Genomic DNA, 10,446 nt, shown 5'->3' with positions numbered 1-10,446 from the left:
ATCCAACAAAATTCTTTAAGCAATCTTGGTTAAGATTTGTTAAACAAATGTAGTTATTTTTAAATTTAGACAAAATAGATTTCTTTAAGGTAATAAATCCCCTAAATGTAGCAATTAAATTTATTGATGGCACCATAACAAATATTTTCCTAACAAGGCAATCAAATTTAAATATATAATTCCTCTACTATAAAATGATTGAACACTGATTGTTCTAAAAAGTTAAAGTATTGCAAATATTTTAAGGATATTTTATAATTAAAAGTAGTATTTATTACTACTAATTATCCAGTTATATTAATTATTACCTTCTTGGAAGACTTCTTTATGTAGAGACATCACACTGACAACATACGCACAACTTGGTAGATTAATTGAATTTTATTACTACTAACATCTTCATAAGTTTTTGAATTTCTGTAAACAAACAATATATAAACAGACATGTAGTAGATAGATAATTTTATATGTACCTGATAAAACCAATGATGGATATGCATTTACCCAAATACCTGTTCGTGAAGGAAGGATAATTCTAAATTTTTCACTAATATGTCCATAACAAACACCATGACGTTGATATATTTGCATTGTGGTTTATCCAGGTAACTTACTATTTACTTGATCAACCCATTTTTGGAAAGAAAATATGCACAACGTAAAACGAAAATTTCGTGATCTAAACAAAAACCATAACATACAAACAACAAACATAAAAATGGACGCCCATAGAAAATGCTGATTTCACACAATTTGATCGACCAATCACATTTCATGTTAGTGGCGGCACCTGGAATTTAAACTGCTAATCACAATTTGCAATCGCAGCGCTACAGTTGATTGAACTAAACAAAACATTTCCCCAAGGTCGCCTATACCGTGAAATTTCTATTTTTTCTATGTATTATATTATATATTTTTTGTTATATATTAAAGAGCACATTTACCTTTTGTGCATAATTCTTGTTTCCTTCGATGCACCGTCTTCTTGTAGTCATTTTGATATTATTGTATTTCTACTTAGTTTGTTTAGCTGTAACATGTTGAAAATATTTTCAATTTCAATAAAAACCGCGGAGATTTGAAATGTATTAAAGCAAAACGTTAAAGCACGTTTACGTTTGTCGGTTTATAACCCATAACTAATTAAAATATTTTAAAGAATTTTTCAGAGGTTATGGACGACTTTTGCAGGCTTATTCGGTTACATGTTCGAACTGCTCAAAAATCATTCTATCTATTTTTAAATAGAATAAAATGAGAAGGAAAATATTGTCTGACTGTAAAACGAATTTAGAACTTTGGACAGGCACAAGTTAATTAAAGAGAGGAAAAACATTTACGCAGACAAAACTGTTTATATTACTAAAAATATATATCTTAAGAAATGGCCAGTGGAATGATTTAATAAGTACTGATTATACGCACATATCGTATATTATAAGTTTTTATGTTATATTGCCAAACGAATACGGTTTTGGCTACGGACTATCTATTCGAGGAAACGAGGCCATGCGTTGAGACAGAATGGTGTAACGAGTGAGAGGTCTAAAATAGATGTCGAGATAGAGGTTAGGTTTATGTTGCTATAGATTTAAGCATTCAGTGTCATTTATTATTGCTGGTTAACAAATCGCCTTATATTTTCCTAAAGTAAAATAATTTTTAAAGTAAAACAAATATTTTTTACCCGCCTTGGCTGGCGCAGTGGTAAAGGCGACAGGACGGTCCACCTACTCGGGGTTCGAAGGTTCGAATATTGGTGGGGCGTGGTCGTAAATTTATGTTTGTGATTGTTTAACATAATATTTGTGATTGTCCTAGGTAAGAAAGTAATCCGACAAGTATAATGATCCCAGTCACGCAAGTAACCAGACTGGGTAAAACTGAATGTCTTCTGGGATGATTTCTAAATTGGTCATTCACCAGTCGGTAGGTTTAATGTCGAAGACAGTGGTTCGGAGGCATTGGACCAGATAACCTTCGTTGGCAGAAAGAAATTTTAATATATATATATATATATATATATATATATATATATATATATATATATATATATATATATATATATATATATATATGTATATGTATATGTATATGTTTCGAGCCCTTCACATTTCAACTTATATTAATATACGTAAAATACGTAAAAATGTATTTGTAGCGTAATGTCAACTATATAACGTTTTATTATTGACATTTGATTTACTTTTACTTAATTTTACTTGATTTTTTAAATATTATATTGTTGTAGAAAATAAAATCTATTAGTATGAAGTAATAAACAAATTTCAAGAACGTTTCTGAAGTATGGATCATAACTTTGAACATCCCCTACATACAAAACTATCTTGTTTCCCAACGACTTTATCTTGTTCGATTTTTATCACTTCATATAGCACGTATCTCTCGGTTAACCGGAACTCTATAATGATCCATGGCCCGGACCTGTTCCTCCGAGTTTTTTATTGCAGACGTAGGGCATGGGCCATAAAAAATGATTTTTTTCCTGCCGAAAGCGTCCACGCGACATGGTTTTCATTAGGCCCGCGAGGGGGCACCAATTTCAATGGTCGTAATTGTGTGAGGCCGCGTGTCCGTCCCCCTGGGGTAAGTTTTGCCAATGGTGTAGTCGTTGGGGTTATACACCAATGGTTCAAAATATATAAACTTTTTGTGTTAGTTATGTAATTATATCGTAATAATACAGTGATGTGTGTTTGTTTTGTGGGTTTTTTATAGTGTTTGCTTACCTAACATTATAGCGACATGCTTAACTATTTTAATTTTTAACAGATATCTTCTGAATATCACATTCTATATTTTACGCTCTATTTTTGGAGTTTTGTGGCATATATATGCTTCATATGAATTGCTATTAATGTAAAGAGTCGGCAGATTATTGTAGCAGCAGCTGGTACAGCGTCATTCTAGGATATATCCTTAGTATAGTAACGGGTTTAAAAATAATGCTCTGTGGTATTTTATTACAAATATTGATTATGAAATGTCATATATGAATTTTTATATATTAGAAAAAAACTGCTGCTGGCTTAACGTAAGTACGTATAGTTAACGAATATGACCGTTGAGGAGGGAGTTAAATGTGATCGAGTGCGTTCATCTTACACTGGTGGTTTATTTGAATATTTTTGTGTGTGCGTTTAAATTGTATTTGATAATGACATAAACGTGTTACGTCTGGCAACATGTACCGTATGTAGAAGCTCGTTAAATACTCGTCATATAACAACGTGTATAAACGTAAAAACGTAAGTCAGCATTGAAAACACTTCTTCATTGAATGCGAAAATATATCAATGGCCAATATATGGAAATATATGGCCAATGGAAAATATGGCCAATCGTAACCATTTTTTTCCTATTCGTCTGAGTCATGCTGGAGGTATAAAGAGGGAGGTATATGAAGGGAAAGAGAAACCAACAAGAATACTTTCTTAGTTCCTATGCTTTGATTTTAAATTTTGTAGGATATCTTGAGTTATATATGTTTTATTTCGATTTTTATATGTAATTGGGTACTAGAAGGTCAAAATTATTTTTTTATTGTCCTTTTTATCACCTAGGGTTCATCTGAACTACTATTACAAATCATCCTAGAAGATATTTGGTCTTACCTAGTCTGGTTACTGGCGTAACTGGGGTTATTTTTTGTCGAATTTTGTACTTTTCCCTTTTAAGCAATTACACTTATAAACAATTACAAATTATAAATTTACAACCATGCCTTAGCAGGATTCGAACTCGCGACTCTCGTAAGAGTAGGAGCAATTTCCGTTCGTCACTACTGGGCCAGTACAAATTATTTGTTTGGATACAAAAACGCAACACAAAAGTTTTCCAGGAAACAATGATTCCAGCATTATATACGGTCGATCTTTTAAAGACATCACCATTATATTTAAGTTTATAGAAATGAGCGACCTTGATATAGACATATATATGGCCTACAGCTTCATATCACTTCACACCCACAGACGGATCCCCAAGGGCTCACAAAAGGATAATTTTGGTTATCCTTTTGGTTATATTATTTTGATAATTATTGTTGATAGTTTTGGCATCCTCAAGGGCCTACTTAGTCAAGCGATGTCCAAGCTATCAAGCTTTATATATTAGCTTCAGGTCGTCCGAGCCGAATTAACAGCTATGAGGAAGGTTCTGCAGGTTGTACCGGTGGTTGAATGAGAAGGTGACGAGAAAGCAGACTCGGCAACTAAAAAACTACTCAGAATGGCAAAGCTATTCCTAGCTTCTCAAATTATATTCTCACTAAAATAAACAATTTTGAGTCTTGCTGGAGTACGACATTAAATTATGGATCATTAAGCAAAATTTTAATTATATTTTTTATATAATTTTTTAATTTTTGAGCTTTCTACTAAAAGTTTTAAACCTTAGGTCACACATCTCAGGTTATATTTGTTTTATTTCTATTTTTCTGTACAATTATGCATTGGAAATTCTGTTTTTGTTATTATGTTATGTCGGTTGACGTTAACGGTGTCATGAAACTATTTTAATTGATTAGTAAAGGATTTTATAACTTGCTATTTTATTAATTACGAAAATTATGTAGGACATTTAATTTAACTAAATTTTCAATCATATGTTATGACAGTCAATGCTAGTATTTTAAAATAATTTTAATTGTCTAGAGCATCCTGAAGAGGACGCTGCATTAAGAAAAAGAACAATTAAGTGTAATTAGTTTTGGTGGATAAGAAAAGTCATTTAAATCATATATTTTACATTTCATTATATTTTCTTTTAAAATTTGGGTAAATAAAAACAGTTACTTAAACAATTAAATGTCTTTTGTTCTTTTTTTTCTTTTAAAAATGTTTCATTCAAATGTTAAATATATACGTGTTATATTATATATGTTATATTATACATGTTATTTATTTATTAATATATTTATATATTTTGATAGGTTCAGTGTATGTAGAATACTTATGTTATTTATATAATGGGTGTTAATTATTCAGTATGTGTTTGTGCATGCAAGTAAAAAGAAATATTTAGGATGGTGACGACTCCGGTGTTGGTGTTGCTGTTTTATTAGTGATATAGTATATACATGATATAGTCTGTCTGTTGTCCTTTCTATTTTATATTTCCCTCTTCTAGAGGCGCCACTCTCGTAAAACTCGAATAAAGGAAAAGCAAAAAAGTTAGTGATAACAAAATCGCCAATCCTCTCAAGCTGTGTAGTTGATCTCCCCTTGAAGGTAATATTATTGGCATGTTTATTATTAGGACTTAGCGTTTTAATGAAACAATTTATATTATTACTTATCATTTAACTTGTGGCATCTTCTTTTTTTTAACAAATACTTAATGGTTATCTAGACCTCTAATAACAATTAAAAAATAAATTATAACAACAGAAATTTTGAAATTTTAGCAATTTTTCAAATTAAGAGTTTCCAAATAAGATTTTAAAATATTAATATTTTTTTGTTATAAACCTGAATGTTTTATAATTTAAATATATAATATTATCCAAGACATAGTGTTTATTACGACATATAATAACTATTATGACCGTTGGCGAATAGTGCTGCCTACATATGGGTTGACAATCCCACCCCATGCAAAAACTAACAAGCACCAGATTTTGGTACGTGCGCAGCGGATTACAAGTACAAAAAGTGACGATCGGGCACAGGACGTTCTAAATCCTCTACGGAGCCATAAATCATTCGCATCAATGGCTCATTATCGAGGCCTATTGGCCTAGTGACACCCTCGCACCATTGCTTGCGTAGCCAATATATACGTATCAAGAAAAAATACAAATATACAACACATTAAAAATAATTCAATTTCGTTATGAAGTTATGACAATATCATATGTTATGGTCGATATTAATTTATAGTCGATACATTTTATGTTGTCAGATATTTTTTTTAATATTTGTTCTTTACTTTAATAGAAAAAATCCGGGTATTATAATTTAATTTCTAAAATTAAAATAGTTACTTATATTTTCAAAACGAATTATCTCTACAAATGATATTTAATGAATATTATATAATATATAAAAATATATTTCAATAGTTTGAAGTTCAATAATTTATAAATAAAATATGTATGATTAATTATATATGTTACGGGTAATATATGCTAGTGTCAGCAAATAATAGGATTTATTGCTGATTGTGGTGCTTTTGGCGCTTCGTAATAACGGTTATTGTGTTGCAAACACAATAATAACCAACACGACTAAATTGAGCGACTCAGCACAAGCAGTAATGCTATGATCCAGGAAGGAGCAACATTCTACTAGGTTCCGAAATAGATTATGGTGTCATTAAATTAATTATAATTGAGGAAATGATAATTATTTTTTAATATTCTAAGGAATTAATACAGAGCGATGAATTTGCTGGGTTAAGTTGTGCCGGGCGAAAAGTTAACCAAAATTGCCACAATTGATCCCATCACCAGATTCATTACGCTCGTTAGGTTCTAAAATAGGAAATTATTGTAACAACTTCTAGGGCAACAGCGATTTGTGAAATGTGTTTCACGTGGGACAAGTTAACTGACAGACATCGACGGACATTAAAAAGGATTGTTGCCAGGCAACATAAAACTACCGTGGAAAATGAGTAGAACTCAATATTCACTTGAGTAACAATGTTTCAACAAAACGGCGACGATAGGTTAAACGTGTTGCTAGTAGGAAGTCCACAAAGCCTACATTCATTGAAGAGGTACGAGTGCGAAAGCATTTATAACCAAAAACAATGTTAAGCTGAGAAAGAAATGTGAACATTTGATTATTGAAGGAATGTGGTATAGTACAATGAATCGTCGTTTACATTGTTTCTTACAAAAGGCCTGGTTTATGTACAGTTTATGTACATGAAAAAACCCTAAAAAACTGCTGCGAGAGAATATCTTGACATCCTCAATGATGAAGTTCTTACTATGACTAGCATATTGTTGCCAAACATTGCCATATTCTTATCAAAATACAAACAGTAACCGCATGAAGTTAAACTTATATTATAGACAGTTAATAAATAAGTTATTATAAATTTACCAGCCCATGACCGCAACGATGGAAAAACCACTGTGCACCACTGGATGGGATAATCATCCGATGACTTCAAAATTTTACTGAAAAACAAGTCACTAAGTGAATAAACATCCATCCATCCACCCATCACAAATTCAATCTGCAATTCAGGATGCAAACATTTTTAATAATCTGCAAACAAGACCTTGTTAGTGTTAATTGGAAAAATGAGAAAAATCAATACCCTATTACGGCGGTCCCATCGGCCTTCTGAGCTCACTATCAAAAATAATCGATCTCTGTGCTCTCACTGAAGCTGCGAACATTAAAAACCTGATCCAAGAATAGCAGTTTCGATCTCGAGTCAAACGTTCCTCAATCTATTTGTCCGTGATACTAACGAGCGAAGCAAACTGTACTTTTCATGACAAGAACCTCATGGGGTCAGTGTTGGTGGCATTCCTACTGATCTTATAAACATGATATACAGATATTTGGAAAAAATGTAATTTCAAGTCAAAGTTGGAAATTCTTTCTCAACTAGGAGGACTTTCCAGTCTGGTGTTACATAAGGTACTCGCCTACATACTATTCAATATCTACATGGATGATATCTCCAAAGTTGAAATAGTAAAATCCTCGTTCTATGTCAATTAAGCTGCCTTGTTCTCATATTCTCGATCGTCCAAGCACTTACGCCTCAAAATCCAAGAGCAGCTAAATATAACAATCAAATCGCTCAAATTGTAATTATTACATTATATTTTTTTATATTTTGTAGCTGTGGCGACAAAAAGTTACAAACGTTATAAAAAAGACTGAAGTTATAAAAAGTTAACTCGAACTGCATTTCGACCTCCATCAAAGTTGGTCACATGAAATCCAACAAACCGATTCAAAGGTTTACACAGTATTCAGTGTTCTGTTTCCTTTTCTATGTAGATTAAGTACCAGCATTAATTAAAATTTTATGATACGTTTCGTTTTTCTATATATTTCATAAGTATGGTCTTATTCCTCAAACCCGCTATAATCAAAAAAGTGAATGATTGTGAATGCTTCAAAAGAAGTGAAGGAAATAGTAGCTGAAAAACGTAAATTACGAAAAAAATGGCAAGAAAACAGAACACCTGAAAATAAAATTAATTTAAACAATATAACTGAAAGACTGAAAAGGGAAATACTGGAAATTAAAAACAGAACCATAAATGACTATCTGAGAAATTTAACAGATGATAAAGAAACTGATTACTTACTCTGGAGAATATTACTATGGCTACATTTGCTAATGATACTACGATTATAGCTGTCGGAGACAATAGCGAAGAAGCCTCAAGAAAATTGCAACAGGCAAGTGAAAATGTAAATAATTGGACACAAGCTTGGAAAATAAGAATTAATGAAAGTAAATCTGTACATGTGTGGTTCAGCGATAAACAGACCGTACAAGCACCAATAACATTAAAAATAGTTATACTTATAATTCCATATAGCAAGAATGCTAAATATCTCGGAATGAATTTAGATGCAAAACTTCGCTGTTCCTTCGAGAAGGAAAGAAAAGAACTGGAATTGAAATATAGCAAAATGAACTGGGTAATTGGAAGAAAACTGCAATTATCAGTGCATAATAAATTGCTATTATATAAGCAGATACTGAGTTCAATTATGGGGCTGTTCTGAAAAGAGTAACATAAATAAAATACAACATAAATAACAGTAACATAAATAAATACAATTTTCAGAACAAAGTCCTGAGAGGTATTGTGGGCGCACCCAAATACTATAGAACTAACTACCTACATCGAGATCTTCAGATACCCACAGTCAGTCAGGAAATCAAGGGAAGTGCAAGGGGGCATGAGGAAAAAATCCATTATCTGAGAATATTGAAATATTGCAGACTCAAAAGAATCAAACCATCTGATTTTGTGTAGTGAGGTGCATATAATAAAAAATACAGCAGTGACATGTATAAACATTATTTCACCAGATACTGAGATCGAGCTGACACATTGTAGGTTAGACGACTAGTAACAATGTAACAATTAATAAATAAAAAAAAATTGTGAATGCCTGAATGTCAGAAACAATAAGATACATCGCGAAACGGCGGTCCTATGAATTCACAAACTCTGCAATCGAAAAGTTTATTAAACGATTTTGCAGCATCAATAGTACGTTAATTCGATTCATTCCCACTCTGCTACTGTACTTATTTGGTACATTATGCAACAGTATATCGATAAACAAAGAAATGTCCTCATATTATTGTCAAATTCTTGTGTCTGAAAATTTAAAAGCACCTTTGACTTATCATTTAAATTCTTATCACATTATCTATTTCATGCAAGACTAAGTAGAATAACTCTTGATTGAGTAAACTATAATTCGTTTATATCTAGACCACTAGCTTATAACTAACACTCTTTGTAACAGGAATGCTCAATGGACATTTACTATCAAGTTGTTATAGAGTGGATTCATTAAATAAATATTACTGAACACATCTTTTAGAAAATTCTTTAATTCAAAGGTTTTATATTATTATTAAGTTAGTAGTTGAAACCTTACACAAAATCACCCATATTCTAAACTTTTAGCTAATATATACGACGTTTAAGCTAACAATGATTCAGTTAAATCTATAGTAGAAAATACAAAACCAACATATTAAGCCTAAAAATGTTATAAATCACGCAGAAAACAAAACAGGGACGAACAAAACAAAGCGAGTCCCGATACTCATTAACCACGGCCGTCTCGGCTCAAGAGCGAGTTCTTTCCCATAACGAACAGATCCATAAAGAGAGAAACGGTCTTACCCTTATTTATGTCGATGCCACGTGAACCAAACACCATTGTCGACCCATGGGGTGGTATTATCTATGTTAATGTGATTTATTTTCTAAGACCTATACGCTTAAGGGATCGAAAATTGTGAAACTGGTTATCGGAAGAAGGGGTAACCAAACCCGTGCCATTATGATTTAGTGTTTTAAGTGTTTAATGGCCTAGAACAGTAGCAATATCCCTCTAAAACGCTGCGGTAAGCATTTAATTTATAAATCTATTCTATTCATAATCTTTCTGTAGTAAATTTTATCTAAAAATGTATTCACAAATCCATTGTTATATTCAGTTATTTTATTTATTTTTACTAGGATCAGAAACTTGACTGCAATTTGAATGTCAGTTTTTGGCATTTTACTCACCATTATTAGAGTCAAATGTATAATATTCTGTGCTGTATATGTTTTCATCACTTTTTCATTTTATGAATTTATTGAGCAACAAATGGCATAATATATAAGTCCTTTGATAGTTTGAGTTTAATTTTCGTTCAAAAAGTCTTGCAATTCATTGTTTTTGAACTTTTCGATCCTCCCGG

The 10,446-nt window shown here is 31.7% G+C and overlaps 1 long non-coding RNA gene across 1 annotated transcript; it reads right to left on the bottom strand.

Annotated features, from left to right (window-relative positions):
• Positions 1-321: 321 nt before the first annotated feature.
• On the bottom strand, positions 322-612 carry LOC143206897 (uncharacterized). The gene is made up of 2 exons (XR_013008555.1): positions 474-612; positions 322-417 (listed from the first exon to the last, which is right to left on the bottom strand). It is a non-coding gene; the product is annotated as an uncharacterized LOC143206897 (long non-coding RNA).
• Between the last annotated feature and the right edge of the window lie 9,834 nt (positions 613-10,446).

Source organism: Rhynchophorus ferrugineus, unplaced genomic scaffold (assembly GCF_030347505.1).
Source record: "Rhynchophorus ferrugineus isolate W39M unplaced genomic scaffold, kcgeb_rfMv2 rfM1, whole genome shotgun sequence".
Lineage (NCBI taxonomy): Eukaryota > Metazoa > Arthropoda > Insecta > Coleoptera > Curculionidae > Rhynchophorus > Rhynchophorus ferrugineus.
The sequence above is the reverse complement of the archived record's forward strand: the minus strand, read 5'-3'. Positions and strand labels throughout refer to the sequence as shown.